At 41.7% G+C, this 19,570-nt stretch overlaps 1 pseudogene; it reads left to right on the forward strand.

Moving 5' to 3' along the window:
- Positions 1-2,895: 2,895 nt before the first annotated feature.
- The window catches only part of LOC123743852 (ceramide kinase-like), a 38,846-nt pseudogene continuing 22,171 nt past the window's right edge, over positions 2,896-19,570 (forward strand).

The raw sequence follows: 19,570 nt of genomic DNA on the forward strand, positions 1-19,570 counted from the left end.
TGTCACCCAGGAGCCCATGTCCATGACATCAACTCCTGCCCACGGTACTGGCAAACTACTCCAATATTGACACCATCTTCACTCACGTAGGTTTTAACGATCTTCGTTTTAGGCGATCTGAGGAACTGAAGGAGGACTGCAAACATTTTTTAAACACCCTCGCTAGCACAGGGAAGAGAATAATTATCTCTGGCCCCCTCCCGTGCTACTGAAGGGATTCGGAACATTTCAGCCATTTATTTGCCCTAAACGAGTACCTATAGAAACTTTGCAACGACAGGAATGTCTCTTTGATTTGCTGTGGGAGCAACCAGCACTTTTTAAAAGAGACTCACCCTAACTGCAGGGGTTCCAGGATTTTTTCAAGCAACATCGAGTTTTAGAGACAGACAGGGTCTGGTAGTACTCCAGTTCTCCCTGTCAGAAAAAGCAAGAGAGGACTTGGCAAGCATATCAACTCCTATAGAAATGGCACTATGGTTATTGTAACTTAATTTACGTTCCTTTAACTCCTCCTTCTATTGAGTTTATATGGTATAAACTCTCATCTACCATTCTGATAGATTGGAGACTGTCAGAAAACGTGTTTGTAATGTTAATAATTTGGTTGTTACTCTATTGGTTACCTCGAGGCAGATGCCTCAGGGGCAAAGTAGCCCACACTCATTGAATATGGCACATTTAAATGTTAGGTTTTACTTTGTGATTGTTCTTTCTCGTAAATGTCCTCATTACTGAGCCCAAAGTTGATTGAATGTCCTTGAGAACTATGATAAAATCATTGTGTTGGGCGATTTTAATATTCATGTTGACAAAGAGACTGTCTCTAAGGCCACTGAATTTATGAATCTTTTGAGCTCTATGTACTTTATCCAACATGTTACTTGGCCCACCCATAAAGAGGCCATACTCTGGGCCTGGTTATTACCAAGGGGCTTTATACTGACATATCCTCTATTGTTGATGTTACTTTATCTAATCACCACTGTATTTTTTTGTACCTTGTTACCCAGAGCACAGTGTAATACTGAACGCATTATTAAAACGCTATCTTACCCCTGAAGTTGCTACAGATTTTGAGTGAATGAATAGTACTCCACCACCTATTCTGCAATCCTCTTGTGATGATTTAGTTGATAACTTTAATAGAAAATTAAGGGCAACCATTGATGCCATAGCTCCACCGAAGTTGAAAAAGGCCACATTCAAATGGAGAGCCCCTTGGATGAGTGAGGAAACTAATCAATTAAAGAGAAATTGCAGAAAGGCAGAGTGGGAGTAGAGAAGGTCAAAGTTGCAGGTCCATTATGATATTCTGAGAGAGAAACTTGGCATATATACCAAAGCAATTAGAAATGCCAGACAGGCACATTTTTGTAACTTGATCACTATTAATCAGACTAATTTGAGAATGCTCTTCTCGACCGTTAATGTCCTGATAAATCCTGCCCTCGCAAACCTGTGAACCTTCCTCGTTATCTAAATGTGATGAGACGCGGCATATTTCAGAGATACCCAGCCTAATGTTGGTTATCAGTCAAGCAAGACCTGATGAGAAGTTTGATATGTGCCCTAGCCTACCATGCAAAGGCACTGTCGTGACTTTACTTTCATTAATCTGTTGACTGTTATTTATCGAATCAACTAACTACACTACCGTTCAAAAGTTTGGGGTCACTTAGAAATGTCCTTGTTTTTGAAAGAAAAGCCAATTTTTTGTCCATTAAAATAACATCAAATTTATCAGAAATACAGTGTAGACATTGTTAATGTTGTAAATTACTATTGCAACTCTGCCTAGAAGGCCAGCATCCCGGAATCGCCTCTTCACTGTCGACTTACCAGTGATTGTCTGAGAGGGGAGGTTTCTTTTCCACCTTGTGTTGGTATTCAGGGTTCAAACCACTTTACACACGCAGCTGCAGCCTGGCGATGTTCTGGTGTAAATGTTAATTTCTTTACCAATCCTTTTATGCACTCTGGTTGAAAGGGATGGTTCCGCCAGGCAGACATGCTCTCTGGCCTCACTCGGGGTGTGGCTACTTACTATTTAAGGTTTATAGGAGACAAATGATCTCTTATGACTCCTAAAATCACATTCCTATCTTAACCAAAATAATTTAATCAATTTTCATATACAACGTTATGGATGGAGACTTCATACATGTAGTGTATATACTTTTAAAGTTACAGTCAGTATTTCCTTTATAACACAATTAATGACATCAGAAAACAACAACCCATATGATATTATTCTTTAGCTCGCCTCTGACCATTCCCCACATTCTATGTTAGGAATTTTTTTCTAGTATTCATTTTAGAACGTGTTAGTTTCGGCTGGAAAAGTCTCTGGAGACAAAGGAAAATTCCTGTGTTAATTTGGAGATGTATGTCCTCAGGATCTCCTTTAATTTACAACAGGGTTTGAGCTGCCAACCCCCCACCAGCTCCCTCCTACCCCCTCTGTGGGTGAGAGAGGGTCTGGTTGCTGTCATCCATTGCCAAGCTGATCTGACCCATTCGGATCCTCACAGGACAGTCATGACAGCACTATGGATTTATTTCCCCTGGTTGACACAGACATGTTCAGGAAAGTGATATCACAACTTAAGCCTTCAACCTGCCTCCTCAATCCTATCCCCACCACCTTCTTCAAAACAGTTTTTAAATGCATATCTAAGTGCAAGCTATATCTAAGTGCAAGATACCAGAGGGTATCTTTGAGAAGCATTTGATAGCCTTCAATATTGGCTGTACTTTTTTGTAAGAACATAGTATATGGGATTGATTTTAAGACATTTAGCTTAATTAATTTGATTAATAATATGGTGTTTCTATTCCAAGAAAAATAAAAAATGAAACCCTCAGGGTTTCCGTTAGAATGGAACTTAAAATATGGCGCTGTACAACGTGACGGTTGAGAGTAGACTACAGCACTAAGAGCATAACATTTCTACACCCTAATTGTAGTCTAACCAATACCCAAACGAAGATTCTGGGAAAAGAAATCTCATTGATTTATCAAGACCATTCCCCATGCTTGTCCCAGAGCAGTGCGAAACAGTGCTGAAATTGATGACAACAGAGGGTAGGCTATTGCTTCTTATCGTATTGCTTCTAACTTCAATATGCTTTTTAAATAAATAAGATCTACACCACTTTTAACGGTACATTACTCAACACTAGTGAGACTCATGTTGCTTACGGTAGGCCTACAGTGTATCGAAAAATATTTTTTTCAATGACGTGACTCTCAGCCAATAATTAGATTTACTGTAGAGGATTGGAGGATTCTAAATGAATATCTAAGGGGCATTTTTCATTAGGGCAAATCTGATCTGTGAGAATATCTAAGGGGCTTTTATATAATTGTAAATTAATTAATATTAATAATAATCACTTTGTTTTTAAAATAACGATATTTTAGAGATTATTTAGTTTTCAAATAACCTAAAGTGAGCGAGGAAAAAGGCTATTCTTGAGTATGGGGTGAGAGATTCTTTCTAATTTGTAAATAAAGCCAGTTTGTTATGTACAATTATTTATTTCTATTTTTAGAGGGAGAGAAACCAAAAGCCTACTGTCACCTCATGGGACTCCCAGTCGCGGCCAGCACAGGTATTGAACCACCACCGCTGCGCCCCTCGGGCGCTGTACAACATGACGGATTGGGAGTAGGCTACAGTACTCCAGTAAGAGCAAAATAATCCTAACATTTCCACACCCTAATTGTAGTCTAAGTTTCTCTTAGAATAAAAACCTTAGTGTAACAACAGTTTTAGTAAGTAATACTGACGAGTAGTCATGCACAATTATCAGTTTCTATTTGGTTTATGTTGCCCATTCATTGTCAGACCCAAAAGCATAATCAGTGCTCTAACTCCCCCTTGCGCTGGTCTGGAGCAATGAAGTAGTGACGCAGGGTACCGTACTAAACCACTTTTAGTTGAGCAACCATTGTATGGTGTCGTTTGGGAGAGCGCTTTGCTGATGTTAAGGTTGTGAACAGAGTGCCCCATGGTGGTGGTGGGGTTATGGTATGGGCAGGCATAAGCTATGGACAACAAACAAAAATGCATTTTATTGATTTAAATGCACAGAGATACCATGGCGATATCCTGAGGCCCATTGTTGTGTAATTCATCCGCTTCCATCACCTCATGTTTCAACATGCCAATGCACAGCCCCATGTTGCAAGGATCTGTACACAAATCCTGGAAGCAGAAAATGTCCCAGTTCTTCCATGGCCTGCATACTTACCAGACGTCCCTCATTGAGCATGTTTGGGATGCTCTGGATCGATGTGTACGACAGTGTGTTCCAGTTCCCGCCAATTCGTACAGCCATTGAAGAGGGGTGGGAAAACATTCCACAGGCCACAATCAACAGCCTGATCAACTCTATGCGAAGGAGATGTCGCACTGCTTGAGGCAAATGGTAGTCACACTAGATACTGACTGGTATTCTGATCCACGCCCCTACCTTTTTTTTTAGGTATCTGTAACCAACAGATGCATATCTGTATTCCCAGTCATGTGAAATCCATAGATTAGGGCCTAATTTATTTATTTCAATTGACTGTCACGGTTGTCGAAAGGAGGAGTGGAGCAAAGTTCAGTGTATGTGTCGTTCCACATTTTATTTATACTGTGAAACTATGCAATACATAAATACACTGAATGAGAAAACAACAAACTGTGACACAGAGATGAACACAGACACAACTCAAAATTAATCACCCACAAAACCCAGGTGGAAAAACCCCTACTTAAGTATGATCTCCAATTAGAGACAATGAGGACCAGCTGCCTCTAATTGGAGATCATCCCAAACAAAACCCCAACATAGAAATACAAAACTAGAACCTAAACATAGAAATAGAAAACATAGAGAAAAAAACCTGTCACGCCCTGACCAACTCTACCATAGAAAATAACATCTTTCTATGGTCAGGACGTGACATTGACTGATTTCCTTATATGAACTGTAACTCAGTAAATCCTTTGAAATTGTTTTTTTTTGTTCAGTGTATTTACTCTATGATATCCATGGTTTTCCACCAACCTGTTGCAGTGGCAGTAAACGAAAATGTATGCCTTTTAAAAAAATATACTGAATAGTTATCTTCACCATATGGCCTTTATCAAAACCATGCAGGGGTAAATTAAGTGTTTGTTAGTATGTCAGTCTCATGTAGCAAGGGTCTGACTGCATTCAACAACATGTACAACTTTTTCCTACCAAATGCAACTGCTATATAAGATAGTAAAACAGCTCATCCTCTAGTTATGAAATGTCATTCTGCCTCCTGGACTTTGTTTATTCAAGTGAATGAGGAACTTACCATCCTAATACACAAGTAAGTACAGTGATTATCATCAACACTTAAAACTCTTAGGGCCAGGGGGCAGGGTTCGGGAGTTCGGATGAACGACGTGCCCAAAGTAAACTTCCTGTTACTCAGGTCCAGAAGCTAGGATATGCATATAATTGGTAACATTGGATAGGAAACACTCTGAAGTTTCTGAAACTGTTAACATAATGTCTGTGAGTATAGCAGAACTGATATGGCAGGCAAAAGCCCGAGGACAATCCATGCGGAATTTTGTTTTTTAGGTCACAGTCCATTTCAATGCTTGTCTATGGGATATTCAAATGAATTCCTCCCAGATTGCAGTTCCTATGGCATCTACTTAATATCCACAGTCTTAAGAAAGGGTTTCAGGGCTTGTTTTTTGAAAAATTATTGAGTAGTTGTAGTTTTTTTCAAGATGTCTGTCATTAGAAATGTAGTCTTGTTGCGCTTGTGAATGAGGTGCGCGCTCTTCGTTATTTATCTTCCCTATTGAACATACTATTCTCCGTCTTAAATTGTATCATTTATTTAGATATTAGAGTACCTGAGGATTAATTAGAAACATCGTTTGACTTGTTTGGACGAACTTTACTGGTAACTGTTTGGATTTGTTTGTATGCATGTTGAACTAGTGGATTACTGAATCACACGTGCCAACTAAACTGACATTTTTGGGATATAAAGAAGGGCTTTATCGAACAAAACAACCATTTGTTGTGTAGCTGGGACCCTTGGTATTGCAAAAAGAGGAAGCTCTTCAAAGGTAAGTGATTTATTTTATTGGTATTTGTTACTTTTGTGACGCCTGTGCTGGTTTGGAAAAGTATTTTGGTGTGGGGCGCTGTCCTCAGATAATCACATGGTATGCTTTCGCCGTAAAGCCTTTTTGAAATCTGACAATGAGGTTGGATTAACAAGAAGTTAAGCTTTTAAATGATGTAAGACACTTGTATTTTCATGAATGATTAATATTACGATTTTGTCATTTGAATTTGGCGCGCTCCAGCTTCACCGGATGTTGTCGATTTTGATCCCTTCAACGGGATATGTGCGCATTGCACACTGCCATTGGCTTTCTCTAAGTGGAACCAAATGTCCTTCTTGCATCTAGACGTTCTGCTAGCGGAACGCCTCGCCAAATATCCAATGGAAGAACGTGGCGCAAAACACAAATACCTCAAAAATGCAATAATTTCAATGTTTCAACTTATACGACTATTTTACACCATTTGAAAGATAAGACTCGTTAATCCAACCACATTGTCCGATTTCAAAAAGGCTTTACAGCGAAAGCAAAACATTAGATTATGTTAGGAGAGTACACAGCCAAAAATATCACACAGCCATTTTCAAAGCAAGCATATATGTCACAAAAACCCAAAACACAGCTAAATGCAACACTAACCTTTGATGATCTTCATCAGATGACACTCCTAGGACATTATCTTATACAATACATGCATGTTTTGTTCAATCAAGTTCATATTTATATAAAAAAAACTGCTTTTTACATTAGCATGTGATGTTCAGAACTAGCATTCCCACCCAAAACTTCCGGTGAATTTACTAAATTACTCATCATAAACGTTGACAAAATACATAACAATTATTTTAAGAATTATAGATACAGAACTCCTTTATGCAATCGCTATGTCAGATTTTAAAATAGCTTTTCGGCGAAAGCACATTTTGCAATATTCTGAGTACATAGCTCAGCCATCAAAAGCTAGCTATTCAGACACCCGCCAACTTCGACGCTCACTAAACTCAGAATTACTATTAGAAAAATTGTATTACCTTTGCTGTTCATCGTCAGAATGCACTCCCAGGACTGCTACTTCCACAACAAATGTTGTTTTTGTTCCAAATAATCCATAGTTATGTCCAAATACCCCCGTTTTGTTCGTGCGTTCAGGTCACTATCTAAAGGGTAACGCGCGAGCGCATTTCCAGACAAAAAAAATCAAAATGTTCCATTACCGTACTTAGAAGCATGTCAAACACTGTTTAAAATCAATTTTTATGCTATTTTTCTCGTAAAATAGCGATAATATTCCAACCGGACAATGCTGTATTCATTCAAAGAGGAAAATAAAAAAATGGCGTGATCTCATGAACGCGCATCTCCAATCTCTTTGTCACCAGGCAGTCCACTGACAAACTGTGCTCCTGTTATCTGCCCAGAGACAGCAGACGCTTCAATCCGGTTTCTGAAGGCTTTAGAGAGCCAATGGAAGCCTTAGAAAGTGTCACGTAACAGCTCAGATACTGTAGTTTCGATAGAGAAGCAACAGAAGGACTACAAATTCGCAGACAGGCCACATCCTGCTTGGAATCTTCTCAGGTTTTTGCCTGCCATATGAGTTCTGTTATACTCACAGACACCATTCAAACAGTTTTAGAAACTTTGAGTGTTTTCTATCCAAATCTACTAATAATATGCATATTCTCGTTTCTGGGCAAGAGTAGTAACCAGTTTAAATCGGGTACGTTTTTTATCCGGCCGTGAAAATACTGCCCCCTATCCCAGACAGGTTAATAACCCTCTAAAGCTCTTAGGTCAATGGTCAACTAGCAATATCAAACACACAGACTCACACATTCGACCAGCACACTGACGACAAGAGTCACTGTCCTTATCTGTAAACTAAACAAGGGCCGTGGTGTTAACCTGGCTAATAACTCATTAGGGCATTTCCATTGAAAAGGACCCATGAGCACCAACATATGAAGTTCATAGGAGCATATCAAATTGTGTGTCAAATGAAAGCTAAGAGTCTGTATTGTTTCGAAATGCAGGCATAGATACATTTTTCAACCATTTTCCATCCTGTAAAACTAAGCATAAGTAAAGGCTTTGATTTCTGGATGAATAGAGGGAAAAGGGATCTTAGAAAACATCTACCAGGAAAGGTTTTAAACGGTATCAGAAATCCATCAAAACACAATAATGTTGATGTAAGGCCCCTGACAACTAATATCAACACTTATATGTCATTTTGTAGAAATTGTTTACCCTGTGCCGTGTAGTTCCGTTACCAAAAACCCACATACCTTTAGTATATTTTTTACTTTCTCTCCCTCAAGAGGGAGGATAATGAAAATAACAAGTAATGGTAGACTATAACCATTTAGTTATAGTGATTTTACCGATATTAACTTTGTTTACTAATCATTAAGTGATTAAAATTCATTATTCTGTTACCAAATTGGTAACGGAATTACAAAAAAATCCTAAACGGAATTACTGCAACTGAATTGGTTACAATGGGAAATCACAAACCACAGTTGAGTCACCTTCTACTGTCCTCCCTTCCACTGCCATACTGTTATGTTCAGCTCATAACAGTTTTTTTTTCTTTCTGTTGTCTGGTGGTTAAACCAAGAGTTTGACAATCTCTCTTTCATTAATGTCACCTCTCCCAGCTCTTACTGACATCTACCCATTAGCCATCTCTCTTTCCATTTACTTCAACCAGCATCCTCGCCCACTGAGCACCGATTGACGTTAAAAGCCTCCACTCTTCTGGGAAGGCTTTCCACTAGATGTTGGAACATTGATGTGGGGACTTGCTTCTATTCAGCCACAAAAGCATTAGTGAGGTCGGGCATTGATGTTGGGCGATTAGGCCTGGCTCGCAGTCGTCGTTCCAATTCATCCCTAAAGAAGTTTGATGGGGTTGCGGTCTGGGCTATGTGCAGGCCAGTCAAGTTCTTCCACACCGATCTCGACAAACCATTTCTGTATGGACCTCACTTTGTGCACGGGGGCATTATCATGCTGAAATGGGAAAGGGCCTTCCCCAAACTGTTGCCACAAAGTTGGAAGCACAGAATCATCTAGAATGTCATTGTATCCTGTAGCATTAAGATTTCCCCTCATTGGAACAAAGGGGCCTAGACCAAACCATGGAAAACAGCCCCAGACCATTATTCCTCCTCCACCGAACTTTACAGTTGACACTATGCATTGGGGCAGGTAGCTTTTGCCTGGCATCCGCCAAACCCAGATTCATCCATCAGACTGACAGATAGTGAAGTGTGATTCATCACTCCAGAGAATGTGTTTCCACTGCTTCAGTCCAATGGCGGCGAGCTTAACACCACTCCAGCCAACACTTGGCATTGTGCGTGGTGATCATGTGCTGCTGCTTGGGCCATGGAAACCCACTTCATGAAGCTACCAATGAATAGTTATTGTGCTGACGTTGCTTCCAGAGGCAATTTGGAACTCAGTAGTGAGCGTTGCAACTGTTGCTGTTTTCACTTCACAATAACAGCACTTACAGTTGACCAGGGCAGAAATTTGATGAACTGACTTGTTGGAAAGCTGGCATTCAGACGTTATCGATAGATGGGCAGGGACACCGCTGTCCTGACTTTAGGGGGAAGCTTGCCTTGTTCCACTATTGGGGTGCATGACAGAGAAGAGCTTTGACTGAGCGGAAGCTGCTCTTCCGTAGGGGTGGGAGGGCCAAGAGAGTTGGAATGTAGGGTTTGAGCATAGCCTGAAGGTAAGGAGGTGCAGTTCCCCTTGCTGCTCCGTAGGCAAGCACCAGGTCTTGAAGATGATTCAAGCTTTGACTGGAAGCCAGTGGAGGGTGCAGAGGAGCGGGGTGACATGGGAGAACTTAGGAAGGTTATCATTTAGAAATTGTAATATTCCATTATCAGGCCAAGTAGCAATGGGTTTGAGGTTAAAAACTGCTTTGTTGGTACTTTATAAAGCCCCCATGCTTTGTTTTACACAGCTTACCTTTCTATGGATTTGTTCTATATTTTAGTTGTAGCTGGAGGACTGCCAATTCCGCCTTTGGGGTGTTTGTATAAGCCAGATATTATGAGATAATATTCACACTTCTTCCCTTGGTTATATCTGACTGTACTCATTAGGATTAAGTTGTTTTTCCTGACCATATGACCTGACTATAAAAACTCTGGATCCCAGTTAGGTCTTGGTGCCAATACAATCTCGAAATCCTGTGCATTCTACACACAGTAGTTGTTAGACAACTTCTCTTGGTTATAGCTGTGCCAGACAAGTGTCACATCCTGACCAGTAAAAGGGGTTATTTGTCATTGTAGTTTGGTCAGGGCGTGGCAGGGGGGTGTTTGTTTTGTGTGTTTCGGTGTTTTTGGTTTAGGTTCTATGTTTTCTATGTTTAAATCTAGTTTTCTATTTCTATGTTGGGGTTTTGGTAGGACCTCCAATTAGAGGCAGCTGGTTGTCATTGTCTCTAATTGGAGGCCATATTTAGTTGGGGTTTGTTTCACTTGTGTTTTGTGGGTGGTTGTTTTCCTGTATAGCCTGTGTTGCCTTGCGGAACTGGTTCGTCATTTTGTTTATTTTGTTTAAGCATTATCTTCAAATAAATTAAGAAGATGAGCACTATACCCTCTGCGCCTTCGTCCAATCCATGACAACAAGTGAATTGTGTGTGGAAAGAGCTCCTGTGTTTTCTAACCTGTGTCACACCATCAGGTCAGGTCACATACAGCAACAGTAATTGGGTTGTGTGTTCAGCGTGGTAGTTGAGTCACTTGTGCAAGCCAGTGATTCAAGGCAGTACTTACTTAGCCGCCTGCTTTAGAGGCTTTACGCAAATTGGGTCTGCTCTATAATCATCAGCTACTAATACTGACATATCTTGAAGAGGAAGACCCAGTCACAGAAGACTGAGGCCGGGCAATGCACACGTGACACTGTAGTTTACTTGTCCTCACTTTGACAGTTTCTTGCTGACCAGATTTTTTGTTAGGTGTTATGCCATGTGAAGGCAGAGCATCTTTGGGTCCGTTGGAATGTCAGCCATTGTTCCAGGGAACTTCCACTTACCCAGTTTAGTGAGTGTTGTTGTCTTCATACTGGGGTGCCCCAGGGATGGCCTGACTGCTTCTCAGGCACCTCTCTTATTTGACCCATTTTAACAAAAATAGGAGCCTAGCATAGTGTTTGATCAATGTATTTAATTATATTTTTAGTGGAGTGAATCAAAGTTTGGTTTATTTCATGTCATAAAATAGAGCCCTAGTGTCACAGTGATACAACAGATTAAGCCCAAGACCTTATGATTATGACGGGCTGTAAACCTGGAGTCACCCGTCCCATCTCTCTGCTATCACTAATCAGAGTCCACATGTGACTAAAGAATAACCCCCCCCCCCCTGTTGATTATACTGTCGCTAATATACTGGAGAATGTACAAGGAATACCGCCCTTCTCATTGTTTAGCATTGTCAGTACTGGAATGTTTCGAAAGCTCCATTGTTCTTTATGTTGAGAATAATATGTGATATGACTAAATATAGGCTCCAGAGTGGCATAGCGGTCTAAGGCACTGCATCTCAGTGCCTGAGGCGTTACTACAGACACCCTGGTTCGAATCCAGGCTGCATCACAACCGGCCGTGATTGGGAGTCCCATAGGGCGGCGCACAATTGGCCCAGCGTTGGCTGATGTAGGCTGTCATTGTAGATGACAATTTGGTCTTAACTGACTTGCCTAGTTAAATAAAGGTAAAAAATTAATAAAAATAGAACCAATTGTTATACTTGACCGAGCGGCTGGTTGACTGCCTATGTCACAACTCTAAAAGGTACAACACACACAAATGGCAGGTTTCAATCAACTAGATTCTTGAAAGGATGGTCAGAACATATTTCCCAAACAGACATAACTTTTGACTAAAACAATGATTTCAAACCTTGCTTACATTTGTATACGTTCACATATATCTCTATTATGCATGGGATTCCTTTGAACAGATTTCAGGGTGTTTTTATTGTCACCCTTCTCCCAGTACGTCACAGTCACATGAGATGTTTACTGGCATCCAGTGACGCAAACTGTAGTGCCCACAGCCTGTCAATAGGAAAGTCAACAAAACAGGAAGGCTCATTCCAAGCATTCACATGGTCCCAAGACAGATATAATGTTCCTTGATTTAATTCATACAACCACTGGGAATATGACCCTAAAAAGATGCCCATTCAAGTAAAGTTAACCCCAGGTTATCTTTGCTTTTTAATATCATATCTTTATTATTGCTGAATTGTAAATCCTGACCGCAGCTCAAACTGTCCTTTGTGTAATTTATGTGATATTATGGGGCACTAAACTGTTGTTCTGTGTTGTTTCTTAATGTTTACAGCAGACCATCATTTTCTCCTGGTGTCTGAGATAGTTGGTGCCAGAGAGACCAAAGAAGAAGACCAAACAAACTAAGATGGTGGAAGGAAGCATAAAGTTCTGTTGTATCCGTATGCATTCACAGGTATCCCTCATACATCATCTGGCATGGGATGGTTTGTGGAGGCAGAATCTTTGTTTTGGTCAATCTACCCTAACAAGCCAGGAATTACATTTTTTGTTGGAATGATAGAATCCTTCTTGACTTTTTACAGTTTTTCAGTCTCTGTCTTTATCTCTCTCTTTTTCTCTCTTTCTATCTCTCTCTTACCTTTTTCTAATTATAGTCCTACATGGAGAGGACCAAACATCACTGCTGGCGGTGTAAAGAAATCATCTTCCATTGCTTAGATGAGGCACAGTGTCAACAGTGGGTCCAGACCATCAAAAACCAGCTCTCACTACTCACTTCTTTGTCCTCTTTCAATGCAGACTGTTTTACTGGCTCTACTTTAAACAAACACCAACTTTAAAGGTTCATGATTTGTGAAACATCTATGAAGGCCTAACCCTATAAATGTGTTGGATGTGTAAAGTGGGACCATTTTACCAACCATTAGCACACAATTTAGCACCTTACAAAGAAGAACCTTTCCAATGCTTTTTGCTCATCTAGCCTTCAATATCCAAACAATTTATTCTAGAGAACATTAAGAGAATCAGTCAGAGGAAGTCAGTTTGATGATGACGGAGCATTTCTGTAACGTTTTGTTGGTTAATGAAAACTTCATGAAGTTGTCAGACAGTCACAGTCTACCATCCGTTAAACTAAATGTTGAGTCCTCCGTTTTAATGACCAAACCAGACTCTTCTTTACTTTGCAGGCAGCCGACCGAAACACTTGCTAGTGTACATCAATCGCTACGGTGGAAAACAGCGTGGGAAGCAGCTTTACGAGCAGAGAGCAGCCCTACTCTTCTCCCGAGCCTCCTTCTCCACTGACGTGATCAGTGACTTACTGTCATTGGGCCTACATTAACATTTAAATAACAAATGAGCATTTATGGCCGGCAAATACTTATTTGTTGACTTGGCAAACAGCCTATACCCGCCAACCAGTCCCAAGAAGATGGTTTTATTTATAGCACCATCCATCAAGGGAACACTAATGGAAGCTGTGATAGTCGATAAACATGGGAATCCATTCCAAACACATCTATGATTCGTAGGATGCTTTGAGAAGACTATGGATCATCTAGGGCAGGGGTACTCAACTCTCATGCTACGAGGTCCAGAGCCTGCTGATTTTCTGTTCTACCTGATAATGAATTGCACCCACTTGTTATGCCAGGTCTAAATCGTGAACCCTGATTAGAGGGGAACAATGAAAACGAGTACTGGAACTGGCTTCGAGGTCCAGAGTTGAGTTTGAAGGGTCTAGGGTGTTGGCAGGGGGAGGCATCACATAGCTTGGGAAGATCAAGGATTGTCTAGGGCAAGGATGGGCAACTCCAGTCCTCGGGGGCTGGAGTGGTGTTTAACCTTTTCCCCATCCCTAGCAAACACAGCTGATTTAAACTAATTGCATTCTAAACTGAAGATCATGATTAGTTGATTATTGGAGTTCGGTGTGTTAGCTGGGGCTGGGGCAAAAGTGTGACACCAATCAGGCCCCCGAGAACTGGAGTTGCCAATCCCTGGTCTAGGGTATTGGCAGCTCTCGACCATAGAACCGTCATGGGCTTAAGTCTGGACCCAGCCCCATAGCTCGAGGTGTTTTAATTGGTGTTGGAATTTCACCATTAGTTGGAACACCTTTTTTTCCTTTTAGACAATGGGAGGAGAAATACTGTGTGCAGGATTCTTGGCTTAACTACACTGCTCAAAAAAATAAAGGGAACACTAAAATAACACATCCTAGATCTGAATGAATGAAATAATCTTATTAAATACTTTTTTCTTTACATAGTTGAATGTGCTGACAACAAAATCACACAAAAATAATCAATGGAAATCCAATTTATCAACCCATGGAGGTCTGGATTTGGAGTCACACACTCAAAATTAAAGTGCAAACCACACTACAGGCTGATCCAACTTTGATGTAATGTCCTTAAAACAAGTCAAAATGAGACTCAGTAGTGTGTGTGGCCTCCATGTGCCTGTATGACCTCCCTACAACGCCTGGGCATGCTCCTGATGAGGTGGCCTCATCCTCCCAGACCTGGACTAAAGCATCCGCCAACTCCTGGACAGTCTGTGGTGCAACGTGGCGTTGGTGGATGGAGCGAGACATGATGTCACAGATGTGTTCAATTGGATTCAGGTCTGGGGAACGGGCGGGCCAGTCCATAGCATCAATGCCTTCCTCTTGCAGGAACTGCTGACACACTCCAGCCACATGAGGTCTAGCATTGTCTTGCATTAGGAGGAACCCAGGGCCAACCGCACCAGCATATGGTCTCACAAGGGGTCTGAGGATCTCATCTCGGTACCTAATGGCAGTCAGGCTACCTCTGGTGAGCACATGGAGGGCTGTGCGGCCCCCCAAAGAAATGCCACCCCACACCATGACTGACCCACCGCCAAACCGGTCATGCTGGAGGATGTTGCAGGCAGCAGAACGTTCTCCACGGCATCTCCAGACTCTGTCACGTCTGTCATGTGCTCAGTGTGAACCTGCTTTCATCTGTGAAGAGCACAGGGCGCCAGTGGCGAATTTGCCAATCTTGGTGTTCTCTGGCAAATGCCAAACGTCCTGCACGGTGTTGGGCTGTAAGCACAACCCCCACCTGTGGACGTCGGGCCCTCATACCACCCTCATGGAGTATGTTTCTGACCATTTGAGCAGACACATGCACATTTGTGGCTTGCTGGAGGTCATTTTGCAGGGCTCTGGCAGTGCTTCTCCTGCTCCTCCTTGCACAAAGGCGGAGGTAGCAGTCCTGCTGCTGGGTTGTTGCCCTCCTACGGCCTCCTCCATGTCTCCTGATGTACTGGCCTGTCTCCTGGTAGCGCCTCCATGCTCTGGACACTACACTGACAGACACAGCAAAACTTCTTGCCACAGCTCGCATTGATGTGCCATCCTGGATGAGCTGCACTACCTGAGCCACTTGTGTGGGTTGTAGACTCCGTCTCATGCTACCACTAGAGTGAAAGCACCCCCAGCATTCAAAAGTGACCAAAACATCAGCCAGGAAACATAGGAACTGAGAAGTGGTCTTTGGTCACCACCTGCAGAACCACTCCTTTATTGGGGGTGTCTTGCTAATTGCCTATAATTTCCACCTGTTGTCTATTCCATTTGCACAACAGCATGTGAAATGTATTGTCAATCAGTGTTGCTTCCTAAGTGGACAGTTTGATTTCACAGAAGTGTGATTGACTTGGAGTTACATTGTGTTGTTTAAGTGTTCCCTTTATTTTTTTGAGCAGTATATTTTGTGTTGTATGTGCAACGTCTTGACAAGCTTGTGAGATATTCGTCATGGGTTTCTAATACTGACAATATAACTTGTTTTCATAGTTACGGAGAGTGCCAATCATTCCAGGGATCACTTGAAGACGGAGGTAGATCTGAAGCAATGTGACAGATGAGTTTTAGACCCTGCAGGAAGACACTTTAATCACCTGGTATAGACTTTATTATCTCAGTCAGAAATGACTTTGTTGGTGCAAACGACTAAGTGAAGATTTCCGTACAAAACAGTCCATGTCCAACCACAATGCATTCATATCTGAGGAAAGGGGACTGCTGAGAGCAAGGTGGACATTAATGGCAGCATCAATGCAACAACAACATTAACATGTAAGCTTAGGGGGGCAGATTGTCTGCGGGTTTTTACTCCTCCCATGTACTTGATTGATCAATTAAGGTCACTGATTAGTTAGGAAATCCCCTCAGCTGGTTGTCTAGGTCTTAATTGGACACAAATTGAATGGAAATAACAAAAACCAACAGACACTCTAAGGCTGGTCTCAAAGGACTGTTTTCATGCATCGTGGGTGTGTGTGTCCCTGTTCAGGGTGGTGTGTGTGGGAGGGGACAGGATGTTCAGCGAGGTTGTCCACGGCCTGGACCCAGAGTGATTCCAGAGTGGACCAGAACCAATCGAACCAGGACCTGGTTCCATGTGCGCTCTGCATCGGAATCATCCCTGCAGGTGAGAGAAGAGGGGTGGGGAGAGGAGAGGGGAAGGGAGGAGAGAAATGTAGAAGAGGAAAAAAGGGGAGATGGTAAGGTTATAGCCCATAGAGTAGGACTGTGTTATAACTCCTTTGTTAGTGGCCATGGCTATGATTGACTCTCACAGTGGCTAACTTCAGCTCCCATGTTCTGTTATCTGGCTGTTGCTGAGTTACGGGAAGGAATCCCAATAGCAACAGGACTTGGGGTCCTACAGGGGTTTGTGAAGACTCTATCACTCAAAACTCCATTAAGAGGGGGCCTGTTGTGCTGCGTGACAGTTTTTTTTAAATCATCATATATTTCACCACTGTAAAATCCATTACTTCACAATACCTAAGGTTGAAGATAGAGGAGGAGAATCAAATCACAGCTGGGTAGGCCTTAGAGCATTGGGCAGTAACCGAAAGGCTGCTGGATTGAATCCCCGAGCTGACAAGGTAAAAATCTGTCGTTCTGCCCCTGAACAAGGCAGTTAACCCACTGTTCCCCGACGACGTGGATGTCGATTAAGGTAGCCCCGTCTCTGATTCAGAGGGGTTGGGTTAAATGCGGAAGACACATTTCAGTTGAAGGCATTCAGTTATTCAACTGACTAGGTATCCCCTTTCCCTTTCCTATAGCGTCAGTGATTCTGTAGGTTAATGCTACTTCTTGGCATCAAGTGCCTGCTGCTGCTGGTGTCCAGAATTACAGCCTTTTTCCAGTCAGTCAGATGAAGGTGAAATTATTTTTTGTCACCGAAGTATAAGCCAGTTGACATCTATATCTAGAGAAAAGGACTCACATTATCACCGTTTTTGTTGTGCATTTGCCTTGGTTGGTTTCTCACTGACAGGTTTCATGAGGTCAAGTGTGGCCTCTTCTGCTGCCACTGCTCAGGCTGTATAAACCTTTTAAATATTGTTCCCTATCAATCAACCATTACATAATTTTGAGGCTGATAATAATGACTCAAAGTAATAATGATTTATTAATTAGACGTGGTAAGATAATGAACAGAACCTCTCAGTATCAAATAGACTCACTGAATAATATGAGCAACACAGCACACATACAGCCTTGGTTAGAGTATCCAAGTCCCCCCAGTTTTATCAGGTAACCTACCTAGATACCTAGTGGCTGTGTGTAATTCAACACATTGTCTTATCACATATTTCCTAGGTACTATGTTTAGGTAAATGACTGAACCTTGACTGTTATTCTGTTAGTTAGGCAGACAGAGATGGTGAGAGAAGCTTTGGAAAGATTCAAATGAGGAAGTGAGTCAAAACTGCAGAAAATATCTCTTAGATAAGAATCTGGAAATTCACAGAGGGATATATTTAGCTGAGAGAGTAGGTAGTTTTCTCTCTTCTGTGAATATTTTGGCTGGGTGTTAAGATTTGTTGTTTGATCATGAATACATGCTTGGCTCACACAGTCACACACCCAAGGCAGCCAGGCATTCTTCATACGGATTTCTTCAGTCTTCACTTGAGTAAGAAATAAGGAAGTGTAAACCAGTCTGTAGCACTACAGTAAGTTTTCATTTAAATTCAAGAACTTTTCAGAAAGTATTGGAGAACCAAACCAGTCAGTCTGCTGTGTCATTGTCAAAGATTCTTCATAAGAGCAATATGAAAAGGGAGGAGTGTGATTACTAAGCAATGATGAAGAGATGAATATAACTCATCTTCGTACTTATCTCTGTGTCCATCTGTAAACGGCAGGGCTGATTTCCCTGGCTGCTTTCTGTTCTGTCACGGTTCACTGAGTCAGCTGAAAACATCTAGCTTGCATCCCATATAGCACCCTATTCCCTATATAGTACAATACTTTTGATCAGGGCCTATTAGGGAATAGGGTGCCATTTGGGAAGCATCCCTAGCATCAGTCTGCTGTCTAGCTGTAGAGATGGAAATAGGAAATAAGTCTGTCTCCTCACCAGTCTGTCTTGGTGTCGTTGGTGCGTCTCAACAGATAGTGAATTATCAAACTGTGACAGATATGCCTGAAATTACTGTCCCCCGGCTAAACGGTAGTGCACGGTCGATAGAGACCTATTACCATAATATAAAATCAGAGATTTCAAAGTAAAACTGAATATTTCTCTCAAGTGCCAGGCAGGGTCTGCGTCTCGCTTTCCCCTCATTTACTGTGTAGTGAGTGCTGATTGCCCAGACCCAGACAGACCCATTGGCTATGATATCTTTCTTTGGCTCTGATACATATCAACTCTTTTCTGCCTAATAAAAAATCGAATCAAATTTTATTTGTCACATGCGCCAAATACAACCGGTGTAGACCTTACAGTGAAATGCTTATTTACAAGCCCTTAACCAACAATGCAGATTTAAGAAAATACCTAAAAAAAAAGTAAGAGATAAGAATAACAAATTATTAAAGAGCAGCAGTAAATCACAATAGAAGGGCTATATATAGGGGGAACCGGTACAGAGTCAATGTGCGTGGGCACCAGTCTCGAGGTATTTGAAGTAACATGTACATGTAGGTAGAGTTATTAAAGTGACTATGCATAGAGAGTAGCAGCAGTTTTCCGGGGGGGCATGCACTCTTCCGTGCTTTTCAATTAGGTTTACTTTCTGAAGAGACTGATATTGAATTGGAATTTACCCCAACTCTGACTCCAATACTATTCTATTTTGAGTGTTCTGTGACATCATTCCAACCAGTTGAATAAGGCCCTTTCTGTCGGTCTTTCTGTTTGTTCCTCCTCCAGGTGACTCCCAACTCATGGACGTGTGTTCTGTCCATCACAACAACACCTTCCTCAGGTACGTCTCGCTGCTCGGATACGGTTTCTACGGAGACCTCCTGACGGACTGCGAGAGGAAGTGCTGGATGGGGCCTTCAAGATACGACCTCTCAGGTAAATAATGGAGTTATAATTGTT

Source organism: Salmo salar, chromosome 07 (assembly GCF_965601325.2).
Source record: "Salmo salar chromosome 07, fSalSal1, whole genome shotgun sequence".
Taxonomy (NCBI): domain Eukaryota; kingdom Metazoa; phylum Chordata; class Actinopteri; order Salmoniformes; family Salmonidae; genus Salmo; species Salmo salar.